Consider the following 21141-nt stretch of genomic DNA (forward strand, 5'->3'; position numbering starts at 1 on the left):
AAGTTTCTTGTTTCTTATAATTTATATGTGCTTTAAGGAAGAGCCATGGAATTGGGCTTGTTTTTTTTGCTGAGGAAGATTGGGCCTGAGCCAACATCTGTTCCAAACTTTCCTCTTTGTGCTTGAGGAAGATTGTCACTGAGCTAACATCTGTGCCAAACTTCCCCTATTTTGTATGTGAGATGCCGCCGCAGCATGGCTTGATGAGTGGCGTGCAGATCCAGGCCCCGGATCCAAACCAGCAAATCCTGGGCCCCGGAAGCAGAACACCAGAACCTAACCACTAAGCCACCAGGCCAGCCTGAATTGGACATTTTTAGTGTTTTGGGAATACAACATTTTCTTTAATCTCTAGTTAGGACTATGTGGTCTTTTCAAAAATTATACCATAGAAATACTCATAAAAATCATTAAATTTTAGCTCTAATCTCCTGATATTTTTGCAAAAAAAAAAAAACCCTTAGAGATTGTTTTATTAATATAATTTTTTTCTAACTTGTTTTCTACATGCTTGGGTAATTTAATGCTTATGTGATTTATCACATTTTGAACTGTGAAGAATTTGACTATATAACAAATACCTGTGTATTAGTCATAAGTTTATGCACATGATAAAATCAATCCCATTCTTTAGTAGGCTGTTAATTAGAGCCTTTTGCAAGCTAATACTTCTGCATTTAGAAAATAAAGTGATATCATTCCGTGGCATCTAGATTAGGCCCTTAGGTATCCACTGAAATATGTTCAAATTAGACAAAGTGTATCTAATTATGTTCTCATTCTCCGTAAACTGCTAATCCAAGTAGTAGATAAATCATATTTTTAACCACACATCTCTTTGCTCAATCGAAAATCCAAAACATATTTATGAAGCTCAGAACCATATAAGTTTATTTTCCATACAGAAGAGAAATAAAGGAGAGGGGCGGATGCCGCACGTGAGGATGCAGCTGGACAGCGTGGCCCGCGTCGTCAACGTGCACCTCCCCGCGTACCTGAAGCAGCTCCTGGTCCCCGAGAGCAGTTGCGCGTTCGCCCACTCACAGTTTCAGGATGGCTTGGGTGCTGCCCTTCCTCGGTGTACTTGCGCTACTTCGTCCATTCCTCCCCAAGAAAAACACAACAGAAAGACAGCTTGGATCCCAACGTGGTGAAGGAAAGAAACACTGAAGATTTGTGTCTTACCAAAGCAGCTTCTTGTAGGTGTCCGCGTTCCAGAACGTCTCCTGCTTGTGGTGGTTCACATAATAAACACAATGAATTGACAGGAGACGGTGTGGGTCCGCTAATCCTGCAGATGAAAGAAGTATAATAGTTATGAATTAAGATTGAATTCACTTGTGTGCTGTAAAATCTTATAATAGTATTTTTTCATTCTTCGTGTATAGATCTTTCATATGGTGGTCTTTATTGCTACTGGTTGGAGAATTATTTCTGCCAATTTATTTTCTTGCTACACTGCTTTTATATTTGATACTTTGTATATTCAAACAGTCATTTATATAAAAATCATGCAACTCTTTCATTCTGACTTCAAAGAATTAATGTATCTTCCTACGATAAAACCCACACCTTTGATTTTAACTTTAAAAAAAAATAAATACAAAGAAGTAAAATTTGTGGAAAGCTTTCAATGATCTTATGAGCTGTTTGATGAAATAAGATATTCATGAAGATATAATTAAAAGTGTTATATTTTACAATGACAGCTTAATGAGTGATGACAACTAATATCAAAAATATTTTGACAAAATCGTCTTATATTTTTTCAGATCTCCTTATATCACTGGTTGCTCCTTTTGGTCAAACGAACTCAAAAAAGACTCAGAACGTAAACTGTAGATCTATCTATTTGACCAGGTAATACTGGTGCATCGTTTCTTGAAGCGTCTTTTGACCTATTACCAGTACCAGTTTCTAGATGATTTCATTACGTACACCGTTAAACACCTTATACACTCCAGCAGGATTCCTGCTGAAACATGAAAAGGAATTCTTCAGTTGGCTTTGAACAGCTGTGGTCAGTTGGGTTTGTTTTTTTTTTTAATGGGCACATCCTGTTCTAGTCTTATTTATATTTAGGGGGGTCTTTCTTTTACTCACCTCCTCAAAGATTAATTTTATTTGTTGCCTTTGCCAATGATGCATAGTTGAGAGGAGGGTCAGGCTCAGCTATTCTAAAACAGGGATGACTTCTCTTGTAACACAGTGTCCAGTTGAAAGAAAGCAATTAATATTTATATATCAAATCTTGACATCTGAGAAATTTCCAAAAAAATTTTCCCCTGCATCAAAGAGTGACTTAGAGATTTCTTTTAATGTGATAAACACTGTTGCTGGAGAAGGAAATTGATAGATTATTGAGTATCAATAAAATGATCTACTGATCAACATAGTTTAACATGAATGAGAGTTGCTCGGATCTCTCAACTTCCCAACTATCTTCATTGATTGTTAGAGTTGCATGTTTGAATTCATCTTGTTAGCACTCCCTATTAGAGATTATAAGTCTCAGCTCATTTTTTACAAAGTATGCTATAATTCAAATGCCTTAATAGCTGTTAAGAAGCAAGGATACAAACCACATTAATGGCTTTTAAAAGTCTTCCTTAAAAGTTCACTTCTCGTAAAAGCTGAAGACCGGTCCAGAAGGGATCTACTCTACAGTGTGGTTCGTGATGAGTAAAAAGCAGTCGATCATAAGTGACATGGTCTGAAGCACAGACATTGTCATAGACTACGACGATATATTAAAAGGAGAGAGTGAAATTATAAGAAGAGCAAACCCAAAGTAGTGATCACAGAAGAGTTTTAGGAAAACTAGAGCTGAAAAACGAAAATTAGTCCTATGTTAAGATCCCAGATCATGATTTCAGGCTCATCAGAGAAGGAAAGCTCTTCAGGTACCGTAGCTTGATAAAAGATGGCGTTAAAATGTTCAAATTCCTTTGCTTATTCCCTATTCGTCAAATTTCTAACACTATTTTTTTTATGAGTGAAAATGTCTGGAAAGAGAATACCTTGGGTAGAATCTGCTCTTATAAATTAATAGTGAATTTGTTTAGCACAAATCAGTTAAGAGCTTCTGAGACTTAAAATTCAGACTGGGAACAAGAAGATATCAATTTGTGATACTTGAGCCAGACTGCCATCCTCCCGCCTTCTTCCTTACTACTGTCCATTTCATTTCTAAATATGGACCATTTATAAACATTTATCAACATCACAAACAGTGCTCCCATAAGTGGAATCTCTAAGAATGTGATATAATACCTATATAAGTGGACCTGGAGACTTTATATTTTTTACATTAAAGGCCCAGCTGCATAGAAAGTTAAAAGAACTTAAAATTTTAAAAGTTCCATCTCCAAAAAAAAAATGTGAAATTACAAACTCTTAGAAGGGAACAAATATTGAACACTTTCTGTATGTGAGACGTAGAAAAATAAACAGGACATAGCTCCTGTCCTCAGAACGGTCACAGTCAATTTGGAAACATGAGATACATGTATAAAAAGTGCAGGACGCCAAGGTGAAGAGGCAAGCTGTGAAGACTGGGGCCCAGGGAACACGCTACAAAAAAGGTATGATTTGAGCAGGGCTTAAAGGAAAGGAATGGGTTGGGGCCGACCCAGTGGCGCAGCAGTTAAGTGCTCACGTTCCGCTTCAGCGGCCTGAGGTTCGCCAGTTTGGATCCCGGGTGCAGACACTGCACCGCTTGGCAAGCCATGCTGTGGCAGGCGCCCCACATATAAAGCAGAGGAAGATGGGCACGGATGTTAGCTCAGGGCCAGTCTTCCTCAGCCAAAAAAGGAGGATTGTCAGCAGATGTTAGCTCAGGGTTAATCTTCCTCAAAAAAAAAAAAAAAAAAAAAAGGAAAGGAGTGGGAAATAGGTAAGGAAGAATATTTACCTGGGTAGGAATCAAGGATGCACAAAGCATGCTCAGGGAGAATAAGTTGACATTTTGCAGAGAGTTTATTTAACATTCAATGGGAGCCGTGTTCAGAAAAGTAGGTTAGGATCAGATGTGAAAAGCCATCGAATATAACAATTTCAAATTTAGCCCTTATCCAAACTTCTAAGACTGTACTTGAGGATAAGAACTGTGTCTTAGTTATTTTTGTAGTTTTCGCTAACCCTCCTCACTGCCTCTTACAGAGTAGGTACTCAGCATGTGTGTGTGTGTAACTGACTTGACGTCTACTGGAAATGTAAACCCTTAAAGTGTTTTAATAGTGATATGACATGAAAAAGCAATTCCTTAAAAGATTTACCTAGCTAAGCTGGATGTTCTAGATAGGAGAAAGGCTGATGGTAGTGACGCCAGTTATGAATTAAGAAAGTTAAACTTACCTTATATTTGTTTTAGTAAAGTTAAGCACCTCTTGCGGGTTTATTTTTAAAGGCAAGATGGTAGTTAAAGCTGACACTCACAAAAATGCTCACATACTAATTAACCCACCACATGACTATGTGAACACAAGTTGTACTAAACAAATGTTATAATTATGGTGTTGGCAATTATTATCGGCAGCAGCATCTAAGCTGCTGGCAAACATTTCTACCCAAGTCAGAAAGTGTTCAGGCATGTATCCACTAGCTCTCGATGATAAGATTTTCCTGGAAGAAGAGAAACAAAAATACTTTCAAGTTTTATATGGAAAGATACTTTCCATAGTATATATAATTAAATCAAATAAAATGATTAAAATAACATTTTAATTATTACAATTGATACAAAAGGCTGAAACTGTTTTAAGAAGGGTTTTGCTGGGAATTTAGGCTTAATCTAATATGCAACGTACATGGAAAACGGAGGCAAACAGCAGTTTGGTTCCAGATATCTGGTTTATGAAAAGAAGAAAGTAGAGAAAAAGGAAGAAATACTTGAGACCAAAGTGGATTTTATTATTGTTGTTTTTGTCGTCGTTGTTTTTGGTGAGGAAGATTGTCCCTGAGCCAACATCTGGACCAACCCTCCCCTTTTTGCTTGAGGAAGACTGTCCCTGAGCTAACTAACATCTGTACCAGTCTTCCTCTATTTTGTGTGTGGGACACCACCACAGCATAGCTTGATGAGTGGCATGTAGGTCCGCACCCAGATTTGAACCGGCGAACCCTGGTCCACTAAAGCAGAATTCTCGAACTTAACCACTATGCCACCGGGCTGGCCCCTATTGTTGTTTTTTGAAACCACCAGTCATACAAATAAGTTTCACGTATAGGCTTGGATTTAGAATAGAATCACTTGGGAGTCTTTAAGTTTTATGGTTTCGTTCTGTTCCTAGGAAGGACACCATGGCTCTTCAACAGATATTCTAATCATCACATCATAAGCACAACTGAGCTTCAAATGAAAAACAGATTTCACTTGGTCCCCAACCAAGTAGAAGACTGAACAGGCTACACTGTGCAGCTGGGAGGACAAGAAGCCAAAAGGCACATTTATCACCCCTCAATCACAGTGAGCCCTGCTTTGAAACAAGGTTTTCTTCTTCGTGACCACTTTAAATAGTCAATCGGCGGGGAGGAGCAAAGAAAGGAGGGCCTGGGCCGGTAGGAGCCATGAAGTGAGTCATCCCAGAGTAATTTGTATCCATTACAATGTGCAGAATGATTTCAAGTTGAAAAAAAGCTTTTCAAATATTGAGTTTGATTTTGGCAATAGATAGAGATAGCTGTATGCATAGAAGAAGGGAACAGTTACCTATTCACTGGACTTGAGAGACACCAAAAAAATTCAACCCACTTCCCTCAACAGTACAAATCAGTGGAGCAAACTGAGCCTTTGTAATTTCATCAGGTTATTATCAACAAGCAAAAGTTTCACTTAAATAGAAAAATTTAGAAGTCACTAGACCTCTAAATCATTCATTAATCCTTGATTGACTTGTCAAATATTTTTAATGCCTACCATTCTAGGTGCAGGGACTAAAGAGGGGACTAAAGTCCCTACTCTCATGGAATTTGCATACTAGCAAGGTGAGAGACAGTAACCAAATATATCAAATGTCGGTGGGTGAGAGGTATAGAAGAAAAATAAAAAGGGTAACGGTGATCATGGTAGTGATGAGGTGGAGAACAATTTTATACTGGAGGGTTAAGGAAGGCATCTTAGACAACGGGACAGTGGAGACCCAGAGGAGGTCAGGAAAGGCTCTGTGCAAATATACATGGGGAAAGATGGATTGAGAGGGAGGAACAGCACGTGCCAAACCCCTAAGATGGGAGAATACTCAGCACGTTCTAGACGCAGCAAGTTGCCTGGTGTGGTTGGAGTAGGGAGTTGGGGTCCAGGGGAAAAGGTGGATCATAAAGGTGCTGGAGGGTCCAGAGGGAGGTCAGAAAGACTATATAGAACCTTTCAGGCCACAGTAAGTATTTTAACATTGACTTTCAATGGAAAGCTATTCAATGGTTTTGAGTGGAGGGATGGTATGCCAGTTTAAAAGGACTGGGTGACAAATTCTTGGAGTGGGTGGACGCAGGGAGAGTGAAGAGACAGATATCACAATAATCAAAGTGAGGGTTGATCCTGGCTTGGAGCAAGGAGAGAGTAGTCGGGATGATAAGAAGTAGTTGTATTCATGATATATTTTCCAAAGAGATCCATAAGATTTGTTTATGGCCTGACTAGGGAACGTAAATGAATCAAAGATGAACACAATGTTTTTGGTTTGAGCAACTGAAAGGATGGAGTTGCCACATCTGTGGGAAAAGGTGGAAGGACGTACTATTGGGGGAGTGAGAGGAGGGAGGAATTAAGAGTACGGGTTTGAACACATCACATTTGAGATGCCTGTTAGACACCAGAATGGAAAAATCAAAGAGCCAATGATATGTACGGAGTTCCAGAGAGAGGTTGAAGGTGAAAATATCAACTTGGGACTCATCAGTTTTTAGACGACATTTAAAGCTATGGGTTTGGAAGAGGTTACATGGGGAGTGAATATGGAGAAAGAAAGTGAGGTTCTAACACTAAGACAAAATCTAGAGTTTAGGAACAAGAGGACGAACCAAAGGAAGACTAAGAAAAAGTCAGCTAATCAAGCAGAGGAATAAACAAGAAGGAATGATGTCCTGGAAGCCAAGTGAAGAAAGTGCTTCAAAAAAGGAAAGAGCAACCGTTAATGCTGCTGATTGGTCAAGAAAGTTGAGAACTAAGAATGTAACATTGGATTTGACGGGGTGTACGTCATTAACGACCTCGACAAGGGGAGTTTCTGCGGAGAGATGGATAAGAAAGTGTGATTGGAATGGATGAAAGCGAATGGGAGAGAAGAATCGGAGACAGAGAGTACAAAAAACTCCTTGAAGTGTTTAATTGTGAAAAGCAGAGGAGAAAAGGGATGATGATTGGAGGGAGATGTGGCGATTCAAGGAAGGGATTGGTGAAATGAAAACTGTTCAAGCGTGTTTGTTTCTTGCTGGAGATCCAATAAAAGGAGGTGGAAAAAAGATAAAGAGAGACAGTCATAGGAGCCACGTCCTTTATAACATGGGAGGGGTGGGACGGTGGACAAAGAAAGATGATGATTACTTTAGATAAGAGCCCTGGAGGTAGTTCTTAATTGTATTTGTTGATCAAATTAGCAGGCTCTTCGAGTACTGATGATAAATTTTCATTGATTACTTACAGTGTACCAGGCACTGTTTTAATCATTTGACACATGGCTTTGTCTCGTCCTCAAAACAACTCTATGAATTAAACTGAGCCCACAATTCATTCATTCATTTAATCATCAAACAGATACTTAATAAGAGCCTACTGTGCTCTAAGCACTATACTAGCTGTTGAGGAATAAAAAGTGAATGTAAGAGCCATAGAATGTTCATGCTACACCAGACTTTTTGCTAATAACTCCATGTGTGTAATCTCATTTGCTTCTCACACTGACCCTGGGAGGTTAATACTGTTGTTCACAATTTATAGATTAGAAAACCAACATTAAAAAAGAGAGATTAAATAACATCTAGGAGAACACTTCAACAATACAAAGTGGGACTGTGTGATTCCACCATGTTCCCTGCCCTCTAGACTATACCAGATGACCCTTTACATGTGCATTACTGAGATAGACAAAAATCATGTGAACAAAAAACAGGCAAACAAATAAGCAAAGAATTGCAATGTGCCAAATAAAGAAAATGGCTGGGTACTAAACCAGAGAATGATGAAATTATGGGGTTGGGGAAATCTGTCAAAAAGAGTTGTCAGAGAAAGTTACTTAGTAGAGAAGTAACATTTCAACTGACACCTAAGAGACAAGAAATATTGGATGAGGTTGGGGAGAAATTTCCAGGTTGAGGAAAGAGTAGTAAGTGCAAAGGCCCTGAGGCAGGTAAGAGCTTTGCCTGTTCAAGGAACCAAAATAGAATCAATTTGGCTGGAGCATAAAGGAAGGATGTAAGAGGTACTTGAGATGAATTGAGGAACTAGGGAGGGCTCTGATTATGTAAGAGCTTGAAGGCCCAGAAGAGGAGTTTAAATTGCATTCTGTTTAACAAGAAGCCACTGAAACTTTTTAAGCAGGAGAGGACATATATCAGATTTATGTTTAAAGAAAACTCTCAGGCAGTGTAGTAGATGAATTAGAAATATTGGTGGGGAGGGGAGGTATGCAATAGTGGAAGCAGCGAGACCAGTTGGTAAGCTATGTAGTCATAGCCCGGAAGACAGAGAATGGTGATGAATGGACATGGAGACAAATTAGCAGCATCCGAGATATATTTGGGAGATAGCGTTTATGGGACTTGGTGATGAAATGGATGCAAACGATGAGAGGAAATGGGGATGACTCCTGGGTGTTTGGCTTGAGCAGCTGGGCAGATGGTGAATCTGTTACCCAACCAAAGTGGGTTCCCTCTGGGTGAGTTAAATCTGACTCTTCACCAGAAGCAGTTGTCTCACAACATAAGGTATATTTGCAGCAAATAAGAGACTGTGAGGAATCATTTCCAGTCCTGGCATCCCCTGAACAAAGGGAAGCAGGGACCTTTTATCTCTGATGGGGGATGAATATTCAAAAGGGGGAGGTGGGTATTAGCTTGCGCAGGCTCAGTTGGAAAACATGCTTCCACATCCACTGCAGGTGATGGTAATGAGGCCTAAGCTCCTCCCAGAGAGATCTTGGCATTAAAAATAAGGCAAAGGTCACGGGCATAGCTCTGGTGGGGAGGCTTGGTCTGGGTCAGGGTGCTTGGTGACTGCATCTCCTGAACATAACAAAAGGAAAAAAAAATAATTTGGAGGAGCCGGCCCGGTGGTGCAGCGGTTAAGTATGCACCTTCCACTTCTCAGCGGCCTGGGATTCGCCCGTTCAGATCCCGGGTGCGGATATGGCACCACTTGGCAAGCCATGGTGTGGTAGGCGTCCCACATATAAAGCAGAGGATGATGGGCACGGATGTTAGCTCAGGGCCAGTCTTCCTCAGAAAAAAGAGGAGAACTGGCAGTAGTTAGCTCAGGGCTAATCTTCCTCAAAAAAAAAAAAATAATAATAATAATAATTTGGAAAAACAGTTAAATGCTTCCCAACCCACCCTTGAGTGCCTTGGGGCAGTTAGTCAGTGACAAATCGATTTATTTAGATGAGGGAACTTAAGGGCTGGGGCAAGGAACAGGTTTGGGAAGAATCCAGAATTCTCTTTTGAATAAATTTTATTAAAAATGTTAGAGAACTGAATGTTGGAGTCTAGTAGAGAACTCTGGGCTGCAGACACACACTGGAGAATCCATGGTGTAAAGATGCTGTTTAAAGTTATGGATACGGATGAGATTACCCAGGAGTGTGGTGAGGTGAGGGAAGAAAGGAAGAGAAAAGGATCCGGGAAAGACCTAAAGAACCTCAACCTTTTACATTTGGATAAGGAATGAGAAGATGGCAAAAAAACAAAAAAAGGCTATGAAAATAGTCCAGTGTGTTCAGGAAAATGTGGAGCCGAGGTTGCCAGCAGAGGAGTTTGTCAAGAGAAGGGACTAGTAAATTCTACCACATGCTGATGAGAATGAGGGAAATGAGGACAGAGAAGCATTGATTGTTTATCTACACGGAAGTTACTGAAAAACATACAAAAGATTTTTAGGGAGCAATAGCAGAATACGGATGGGAGCGGGTGAAGAGTTCGTGAGAGGCGAGGAGACAACGCACGTGATGACACACGGAAGCTGAGGACGGGAGACGTGCAGATGCAATGAGGGCTTTTTCAACACAGGAGTGTGAAAGATGAACTGAGGTCTGTTAAAGAATTTTAAGAGTTTATTTGAGCAAAAAATCAATTCGAATGGGGCGTCAGCAAACCAGAAGTGGTTAGGAGCACTCCCCAGGCAAGAGCTGGGAGAGACTTTTCTAGAGAAGAGGGGAAGCAAAGTAGGGAAATTATTCGATTGGTTGTAGCTTAAGGGGTTGCCTTTTTTGGAAAAGCTTGGTTGGCTGTTTGTGCTGGGTTGTCCGCAGGTTTTGATGTCTTCACCTTGAGGCATTTACAGGCTTAAGTTTGGGTTTGTCTACACTGGCTGCTAAGGTATTGGAACCACATCAGTCTAATGGCCTCCTTGTTTAATGATTTTAAGAAGAGATGTGAAAGCCTGTCAGTGTGCTGATAGAAATGATCCAGTACAAAGGAGCATCGTGGCTTGCAGATAATATTGCAAGGAGAAGACTGTGTGAATTCCCAGAGAAATTGAGGGAAAATGCAGTCCATAACCCAATTCATGTCAGAGGGGCACCGTCTTCATTATGAGGGGAAGAAGTAGAAAACAGGTGCCAAGGGAAGTTGGTTTGTCAATTTGATAATGGGAAGGAAGATGAAGAAATTGGCTGATGAAAAAGCAAGCCCAAGTCGGAACCCGGGTCTGTCCCCATCAAAGCAGTGTGGCCACTGATGAAACAGCCTCTTTCAAGCAGCCTTCAGTTGCTGAGCAGGGTCTCTGCTGAACCTGGAGAATCACTTCTACTCTGTGGCTGTAGTGTGCGACTCCTGGCGACCCTGTGCACAGCAGAGCGGAACCCTGCCCGGTCTTTCTGCACCATCGTCTCCCCTTCCGGAGCTGTGCAGACAACATCCACTGCTATTCACAGGGTTTTCATGGCCAATTTTTCAGAAGTGGGTGGCCAGGTCCTTCTTCTCAGTCTACCTTAGTCTGGAAGCTCCGTGGAAACCTGTCCACCATGGATGGCCCTGATGGTATTTGAAATCCTGGTGGCACAGCTTTCAGCATCACAGCCACATGCAGCCACCACAGGATGACAATGACAGATGGGTGGTGTGGGTCCCTGACCAGGAAGTGAACCCAGGCCGTGGCGGTAAGAGCACCGGATCTTAACCACTAGACCACGGGGCTGGCTACCACTATTTTCCCAGAGCAAAAATGGCCACAACTTTGCCCCAGCATCGCAAGGGACATCCTGCTGTCCTTCCCTCCTAACAAGATCAGGACTCAGCTATTTCAGCAAAAGGCAGATCTAGAAGACAGCTTTCCTCATTCTGAGAAAAAGGCAGATTCCTCGTCTACCGTAGGTGGGAGATGAACCTGTTCCACTTGGTTCTCTTTTTCTTAGTCATTTCACGTGATGAATTTAACAATTCTGGGCTCTAAACTTCCTATCAGCGACTCTTGCTCATATCAAACTTGGAAACTGTTCAGACAACAGCTTTCCCAAAATACCAGTTATTAAGCTGATTTTTCCCCTGTCTATCCCCTGCCCACTCAGCTTTCTTGCTGTACCATTATTCTTGACTGGTCCTCCCTGTTTTTGCCAAGACAACATCAAAGCTTTTCTCTTCTACTCATTCTCTCCTTCTCTTTGCTGCTTACATTTTCTTTTTTTTTTTCTTGAGGAAGATTAGCCCTGAGCTAACATCTGCTGCCAATCCTCCTTTCTTTCTTTTTTTTTTTTTTTTTTGCTGACGAAGACTGGCCCTGAGCTAACATCCATGCCCATCTTCCTCTACTTTATATGTGGGATGCCTACCACAGCATGGCTTGCCAAGCAGTGCCGTGTCCGCACCTGGGATCCAAACCGGCAAACCCTGGGCCACTGAAGAGGAACATGTGCACTTAACTGCTGTGCCACCGGGCCGGCCCCGCTGCTTACATTTTCTAACCATTTTCTAGTCAAAAAGTAGCATTCTCCCCATCACAATTCTCAAGTTAAAGTCCTGTGCCCTGCAGGATGGTATTTGACAAAGGCCACATTCTGTTCTCCAGTGCCATCTCTCTCACCGTCACAGAAAAGCCTTAAATTTAAAAATTCAAACTGCTCAACTTACTTCTGTTTGAAAATCCACATAAACATGGTTTCCTTCCCTCTAAACAATTTCAGGAACAGCAGTTTTTATTCCAATTTACCCTCAACTCTCACTATCATCACTATTGGCTTATGCCAGGCTGTTATCTATCTCTCTCATTTTGCTCAGTCACTTCCACCCACTCCTCATCATTTTCCTCAGTAATCCCGTCAAAAAATCAATTCACCACTTCCTACACTATTGAAGTGGCTTATCCAGCAATTCTCCCCTTTTATGGAAGAGAAATGAGGGTAGAGATAAGCTCTCCTCTGTTGATCCCTAACGTAGGCATGCCTGAATTTCTAATACAGGTATTGTGCCATTTTAGGTCATTTAGAGAGCCTGCTGCATTTTAATCAAACCTCATTAAAATGGAAATGTTCATTATGATTCAAGAGCACTTGCTGAATTGTACATCAGTCTGTTCACTGAAAGCATTTGCTTTTAGGGTAACGTGACTATAATCGATGCTATGAAAGGAGAAGCCTCGAATACACCCAAAACTAGACCAAGGACAAAGGGACTCGGAAATAAAAAAAAGATTTGAGACCTGTAGAGAACACTGGGTCTTAGATATGAAATCAACTTAATTAGCGCGGGTGCTGTCATGTGGTTAGTCCACCTGCGGGAACGGAGGGTAGAGATATTGTCAATATCTGGACATTATACCCCAAAGCTTGAGATTAGGGATTGCCCTCTGAAAAAATTTAGACTGTGAAGTTAACACTTAGAGGTGGAAGTTTCTCCTAGAAGTAGAGCCACAGCCCCAAACAATAAGTCGTAAGTAGGAGGCTGGAGATCTCCCTGTAATTATGAGAACAGGGTGGAGATCTGGCGGGGACTCGCTCAATATTGATTCCCCCTTTGATTTTCTCATTGAGCCAATGGTTGTTCAACAGCATGCTGTTCAGTCTCCATGTATTTCTGACTTTCCCAGTTTTTTTCCTGTGGTTGATTTCTAGCTTCACAGCATTGTGGTTGGGAAAGATGGTTGTGATGATTTCAACCTTCTTAAATTTATTGAGTCTTGTCTTGTTTCCCAACATATGGTCTATCTTTGAGAATGATCCATGGGCACTTGAGAAGAATGTATATTCTGCTGTTTGGGGTGGAATGCTCTCTACATATCTATTAAGTTCATTTGATCAAGTGTTTCATGGGACTCACTCAGTATTGAAAACTGTGGCATTGATAACTGGATCTATCTAAAGAAGAGAACAAAAAGAAAAGGGAAGACACAGATGCCTAGTCCTTGTGCATCCTGTCCCACTGTGACTCCAGAGGATCATCCAAAGGACTGCAAGAGTTCTGCTTTCTGGCTGGCCCGGTGGCGCAGCAGTTAAGTGCACACGTTCCACTTCTTGGCGGCCCGGGGTTCGCTGGTTCGGATCCCAGGTGAGGACATGGCACCGCTTGGCAAAAGCCATGCTGTGGTGGGCGTCCCACATAGAAAGTGGAGGAAGATGGGGCATGGATGTTAGCTCAGGGCCAGTCTTCCTCAGCAAAAAGAGGAGGATTAGCAGCATATGTTAGCTCAGGACTAATCTTCCTAAAAAATTAAAATTAATAAAATTAAAAAAAAAAAAAGAGTTCTGCTTCCAGTAGCAAGCTCCCTTACAGAGCATTGATTCGAACGGGTGACTGCTTTCAAATTTACATTTTGACATAATTTCACACTGACCAAAAAGCTGCAAGACTAGTACGAAGAATTCCTGTACATTTTTCACCTAAACGTCATATTGGTATTTTATTTTTGCTTTATCCTGTCTTTCTTTCTCTCCCTCTCCCTCTCTTTGTGATTTTTTTCTGAATTATTTCATTGTAAGTTGCAGACATAATGCCCCTTTACCCCTAAATACTTCAGTGTGTATTTCTTATCTAGCGGTGGTACAATGATCAAAGTCAGGAAATTAACACTGGTTCCATACTCTCATCTGTTGTATGGACCTTATGGGACTTTGCCAATTATCCCAGTTATGCCCTTTATAACAACAGCAATCTCAGATCAAGCATTGACTCAGTTGTCCTGTCTCTTTAGCCTCCTCTTGTCTGGAACTGTTCCTCCATCTTTCATGACAGACATGTGAATAGTATACATCTCTTATTCAATAGAATGGCCCTCAACTTGGGTTTGCCTGAGGTTTCCTTTTGATTAGATCAACTTTATGCATTTATGGCAGGAACATCAGGGGGATGCTATCTTATTAGTGACTGTATGAGGAGGCACTAATAGCAATTTGCGTTATTGGTGATGTTAGCTTTAATCACCGTGATAAGGTATTTTCCACCAGGTTTCTCAACTGTAAAATTATTATTTTTCCCTTTATAATTAATCAGTATTTGGTGGAGAGCCATTTTGATACTATGTAAATATTCTGTTACTACTCAAACTTTCATATACTAGTGTTAGCATTTAACGGTGACTGTTGACTCCTGCCTGAATTAATTATTATTACCATGGTTGCCAAATGCTCATTTCCAAATTCCATCATTCCATCATCATTTATTAGTTAGCTTTTTTTTTTTTTGAGGAAGACTAGCCCTGAGCTAACATCCGTGCCCATCTTCCTCTACTTTATACATGGGATGCCTGCCACAGCATGGCTTTGCCATGTGGTGCTGTGTCCACACCCGGGATTTGAACTGGCGAATCCCGGGCTGCTAAAGCAGAAGGTGCGAACTTAACCGCTGCGCCACTGGGCCAGCCCCTATTAGATAACTTTTGACTATAAGGCAGATCTTTCCCTCATTCCCTGGGGTTTTATTTATTTATTTATCAATATCAACTCATAGAACAGATCATAACACAAATATATACAATGGATTATATTTTTTGCTATCATTACTTATTTTGATGCTCAAATTGAAACAGATTATAAAAATCACAAATAAGTGATTTTTTTTTTAAAGTTAGATTTCTGGGTTTTATTGAAAAATCAGTGCTCTGGTGAAACTGGGGTAATAATTCCGTGGATTGGAGTAGCCAGGGGAAATCTGAGCAGGCCTGCCTTGTCCAATGTCCAGATTCCCCTCCCCACTGACTTGATTCATTTATCACCCAACCTAGCATTTATGTCTCTGACTCTGTTACAGGAGGACTTTCCATAAACTGATGCAAATTCTTTGTATTTTAATTTTAACCTCTCCAAAGAAACTCTCTCATTATGATTCCCATGTGGACTGACTACAGAAAGAGCATGAGCTGACCATATAGGTCTTAGTTCCCCTATTCTCATAACGGTTATTTCCTATAGTAAATTATTAAATTGGCCTTCTAGTGTCTACTCAAGTCTTGTTTGGATTTTGGTTATTGCTACTCAGAATCTCAGATCTGTTTAGACTTGGACACCCGCAGGAGCGTGTCTTTGGCCTTCAAAGTAGAGGACAAGTTCCCCAGCAGCCAGCAGAGGCATCCGGGCATTCTCAACCCCAGTCAGACTTTCATCAGACCATACTGGCATCATTGACATCCCCAAATCAGGAAGGTTGGTTTATAAAGAATAAATACAAAGAGGATGTTTAGGGAGGGTTAACACAGGTAGAAATGACATAAACGGAAGGTGATGACTTGTTACCCAAGCAAGCAACTGGCAGAAAAAAACAGTAGAGGAGAAAATTCTGGAAGATGCACTCGAAGCAGTGAAACGATCAGAAAGCTCTGATTGAAAAACGGAGGGATAAAACCTAAGGAGAGGTGAAGATAAATGCCAAGCAAACCGAGCAAGTCAAGCTGCCTAGGTTTCTTCTTGTGATATAAGTTGTACCTAAATGGCTTATGGTTCAATGTTGCTTTTGTTTGTTTGTTTTTGTAAGGAAGACTGGTCCTGAGCTAACATTTGTTGCCAATCTTCCTCTTTTTGGTTGAAGAAGATTGTCCCTGAGCTAACACCTGTGCCCATCTTCCTCTATTTTGTATGTGGGATGCCGCCAGAGCAGGGCTTGATGAGCGGTGTGTAGGTCCACACCCAGGATTCGAACCTGCGAACCCTGGGCCACCGGAGCGGAGTGCAAGCACTTAACCACTAGGCCACTGGGCCGGCCCCTCAATGTTTCTTTTTTTTAACAATTCAGTTTGCAGTAAAGAAGCTCTGAACTGAGCTTAATAGGGCTCTCCAATTGAAAGTGTCATAATGTAAAAGCTGAGTACAAATCTGGTGTCTTTTAGTGGTTAATCTATTCAAATTGTCTTTTTTGAGAAGTGCAAATGAATAAAATTACAATTAAAACCTACAATTGAATACATATATGTCAAATAATCGTGGTTTTCCAAAATCGTGGAAAATGTTGGAGAATTTTAAACTTTATAATCAAATAGTCTTTTATTGCTAAAGAGATGAAGGAGAGATGATAAATTTATGGAGCTTTAAACCAGGATGTTAAAATTGATTTCTTATATAGTTTGACCCTAAGATAATACTGTTATTGTGGAATTTGTAGCTTGCATGAAATATTGCTAACTCATAGTTTCTGTGCACCTTTTAGAATTATAGATGCTCCAAGAAGTCAAAGTTGCCATTTATGGGGTAGAGACGGCAAAAAAGAGAAAAGAGAAACACCCAAGTTAAAGTAACAGAGTAGAACAAGATTTTTTTTTCTTTTTTTTAAGAAATGACAAGCAGGTACATTCACTAATATCCTAAAGTGAATGGACTAAATTGACATTAGACAGTAATGACTCTTCAAGGGACTCAGTTGTGGAAGAGTAGGGTGGAGGGGAAGTCTAGAAGATGACGGGAGAATGCACTCCCTTGAGAATTGGGAGACAGTCTTTCTATCCCAATTCTCACATTTGTCTGCACATTGGAATCACCTGTGAGGGGTCAGCCCAGTGACGCAGCGGTTAAGCACACACGCTCCACTTTGGTGGCCTGGAGTTCACCAGTTCAGATCCCAGGTGCAGACCTATGCACTGCTTATATCAAGCCATGCTGTGGCAGGCATCCCACATATAAAGTAGAGGAAGATGGGCATGGATGTCAGCTCAGGGCCAGTCTTCCTCAGCAAAAAGAGGAGGATTAGTGGCAGATGTTAGCTCAGGGCTAATCTTCCTCAAAAAAAAAGAAAGAAAGAAAGAAAAAGAAAGGAATCACCTGTAAGGTAAAAAAAAAATCCAATGGCCTGGATCCATCTCTCCAGGGAAGCTAATCCAATGAATCTGGGGTATGGTTGGACTTCAGGCCTTTTAAAATCTCTTTGAAAGTCACCTACACTCTTACTTATAAGAGTTTAAGAGCTTGAGAAAATTGTAGATTAAACAACTAGTCACCAGGTTTGGTTAATTTATAAAATGAAGTTGCTAGACAAGATTATTAAAGGAACTCAACTACATTACAAAAGTCTAAGCACTGAGAAATTTCTGGGTTCAACTTCAGCTTTCTCCCTGAATTCTTTTCCATTTTCCTGATCCAGGCCTTGGAAAAACTACCATTAGTTATTATTTTCTAACATAGTAATTGCTCTTCTGAATAGCCTGTCAATAAAGATAGTGAACCAGATGCAATCATTTATCAACAGCCCAAGTGACCTTTAAAACATTTATTAGGCACACAACCATGCTCACTATGGCCTTGTGTACTGAGTAATAAAATAACCAAGGTATCTATAAACATGGAACTCTGCAATTTTATACCATAATTCCCTGGAGCCTGATGCTATATGTCTGTTAAGCCTCTTAACAATGCAACCCAAGATTGGCAAAGACTAATCACTTAGTACATTTTTAAGACACGAATGAATAAAACACAAAAATACTTATAAAATTTAAAATTTTAAATGAATTTTTGGACAGAATTACAGCAGTCCATTAAACATGTTTCAAGTAGCTAGTATAATATCAAACAGATTACTCTAGAAATGGTAAAGTTTACCTGTTTAAAACAGATCGAGAGTTGATTAGAGTAAGAATATAATCAAATTATTCCTTTGGTCTTCTACCAATAGTTAATAATACAATTAAATTTTATTTTATCACATTCTTTCGGTAATTAAAAATGAAGCATCCTTCTGGTACTCTAACAGACTTTAAAACAAAGTCCTATCTATCTGTTGAGTTATTATTGAAGTGGAGAAGTGGCAATCGGAAACCGATCACTAGTAATCCATTAGGTGAGTTAGATCTATGTGTCACGAAAATGAACTGCTTGTTAGAAACAAGGAACTGACATCTGTTGTTCTGGACACAAAGCAGAGAGGCAGAGTTTGTGTTTGTATAATAAAATATGATTCATGGAGCCCTCGTCTTCTTTAGAATTTACTTTGCGTTCTATAATCAGCAAGGCAAAACAATTTATCAATACGCCCTATGGACTGTTGACAGCAATAACTGGGCCAACCACAAAATCTTTTTAATCTTTACCTTTGCTCATTTATCACAGATTGTTGAAGCTCTTCTGTACGTAAGGGGCTGTACTGGACAAGGAGCTGTCCTCAGCTAGCAGTGCCATGTCCATTCAGCTCAGAAATAGCTGGGCATTAAGGGTTCAATAGGGACAGATTAGAGGGAAATTACCTGAAAGAAATCACACCACATAGTCTAGGCCAAAATCTGTCAAGAACAGAGTTTAGTTCACTATAAATTACATCGGAAAACTCATAATGATCCTAGCTAGATGCTTCGAAACTTTCCCTCCGATACTTCCTCCAAGAGTTTCCTTGACATCCTATTTCCCAGTTTGCCATTTAGTTCAAGTTTGGTGTCTGAATTCTCAGTATCACAACTAAGCTGCTTCACAGACAGGGTTCAAAAGTGAGGCCACAATTCCATCCCACTACTCCCAAGCCTTTTTATAACTTTCCCACAATAAGCCCAGAGTAGGCAAAGGGCCTGGGGTTCCCTTTCTCCAAACCCCCCTCACTTCTCCTCACCCTTGCAGTCCACAGAAGTGTAGAGCAAGAGAGAAGGTGGATTGACCAGTTGCTACTGAAAAACAACTGAGGCTCATCAACCAAGGAGCCATATGGAGTAGGAGACAGCATGGTTGGCTTCGAACATGCAGATCAACATTTGACTCTGAACCTCTGCCTCTCGCTCGCTCTGCATCCTTGCCATGTTTCTCTTCTTCTCTGACAAACAAATAAACATCCTTCCTCCCAGGGTGTTGAAGTGATCAAGTATGAGAATATAGTTGGGCACTTTAAACAGGCTCAATAAGTGGTAGTGACGATGAGTTATTTTAACGACTTAAAACTGTGTTGTGATATAAACATATTATGGGCGAGAGAAAAGAGGAAGATGAGACCATCCAAAACCCAAAGCTAAGCCTGTTCAAAGAGCTCTGATTTCCACTTATCCCTCCTCGCATAGGCCAGGGGCCGTGTATGTATTCTCTCCCCGTCTCCCAGCACGTGTCCGGCATTTAACTGTTGAATGTATTAATCTGGAAACCATTGGTCTAATGAAAAAATAGCCTAGGGTGAAATTAAGGCCACAACCCTAGATCTGACTCTGATATTTGAGCAAGTTATTTAACTCCATCTTGTCTTCATTTATCTGCTAGTTGGAATTAATAATGCTTGCCTGTCCTTAGCCAAGAGAATAGTCATGAGGAAAAATGAGAAACAAGCATACCTGCCATAGTACGAATGGAAACTAAGACATTCAAATTATAATGTATTTTATATTCTTTCTATAAGGATATTATTAAGTAAAATAGTTATAATAATACCCACATTTCATGGGGTTCCTTTGAGAATTAGGAATAACGCATGTGAAACCCTTGCAAAGTGACTGACACGAAATAAGAGACCAATAAATGATACCTATTATTTTTATCATTATTATTAGTGAGGGAATTTAAAGTGATTTCTGCCTCCTGTAAAAGGAATATGACAGAACAGCTGTGCAAACAGTATACAAGTTCCTTCAAATGAATAGAAAACGTTCACTTCTCAACTTTCAGAGTCCCTTGTGTTCTTGTTTGCTAAATGAGAACACCATGTGCAGTGGAAAAATGAGTCAGTTCTGTCCAACCTTCTTTAGGATGTCATAAAGTTTCATATCATGTTAATTAGCAATAGTCATTCCTCTTTAAGACTCACACTGACGTGGGTCATCAGAATTCCATTACAAAATAAATAGGATGTTTATCACCACGCCTTTAGAGTCACTAATGGTATAGAGAGAAGTCAGCCTGCCACTGAGAAACTCCCAAAGCAAATAATATGAATATCTCTTTACAGGCTTATCATTTGGGCGGTCTAAACACGTTACCATGAGTTTAGATGATCCTTTTGAAAGCTCTCTAGCTTTGATATGCATATGAAGTATATTACACTTGTCTAACACATCTACATCATGTTATTAGCTTATTTGACTCCCATACTGCCCCTAAGAGAGAATTACTAAGTATTATCATCTCTATTTTATAGCTTGAAAAACTGAGATGCCATGAGCTTATGTGACTTCTGCAGTGTCAGTGATTAAGACAGAACCATAAATCGAGTTTCTGGGTCTATCTTCTTTCCACCGCATTTTTCTATTTTTACCTTTCTCCAATGCTCCAGGAAATAAAATGTCTCTAAACAATCCACAATTTTTTAAAAAATGACTGCAAACAATACATCCAGATGGATATAATACAAATTATCCTAGGGAGTTGATCCAATCTTGCTATTAGTAATATATAAATGAAAATAACTGGACCAGAAGGGAAACTTCCATAATTGATAAAGATAAGAACTAATCTATTGGAAAACTGATCCCAAATAAATGTGAAAGTGAAAGGAAGAGCTTCGGGTCAGAAGTCTGGGTTCCAGGCTAATTCTGGCTCTAATCATCTGTGTGACTTTGGACAAATGCCTTCTGTCGCTAGGCTTCCAATTTGATCATCTACAAAATAAGGGAGTTGG

At 40.2% G+C, this 21141-nt stretch overlaps 1 pseudogene; it reads left to right on the plus strand.

Annotated features, from left to right (window-relative positions):
* The first annotated feature begins 944 nt into the window (after positions 1–944).
* Positions 945–1312, plus strand: LOC103567737 (CDGSH iron-sulfur domain-containing protein 2 pseudogene; annotated as a pseudogene).
* Positions 1313–21141: the final 19829 nt, after the last annotated feature.

The sequence above is a fragment of the Equus przewalskii genome, chromosome 31 (genome assembly GCF_037783145.1).
Source record: "Equus przewalskii isolate Varuska chromosome 31, EquPr2, whole genome shotgun sequence".
NCBI classification, from domain to species: Eukaryota; Metazoa; Chordata; class Mammalia; order Perissodactyla; family Equidae; genus Equus; species Equus przewalskii.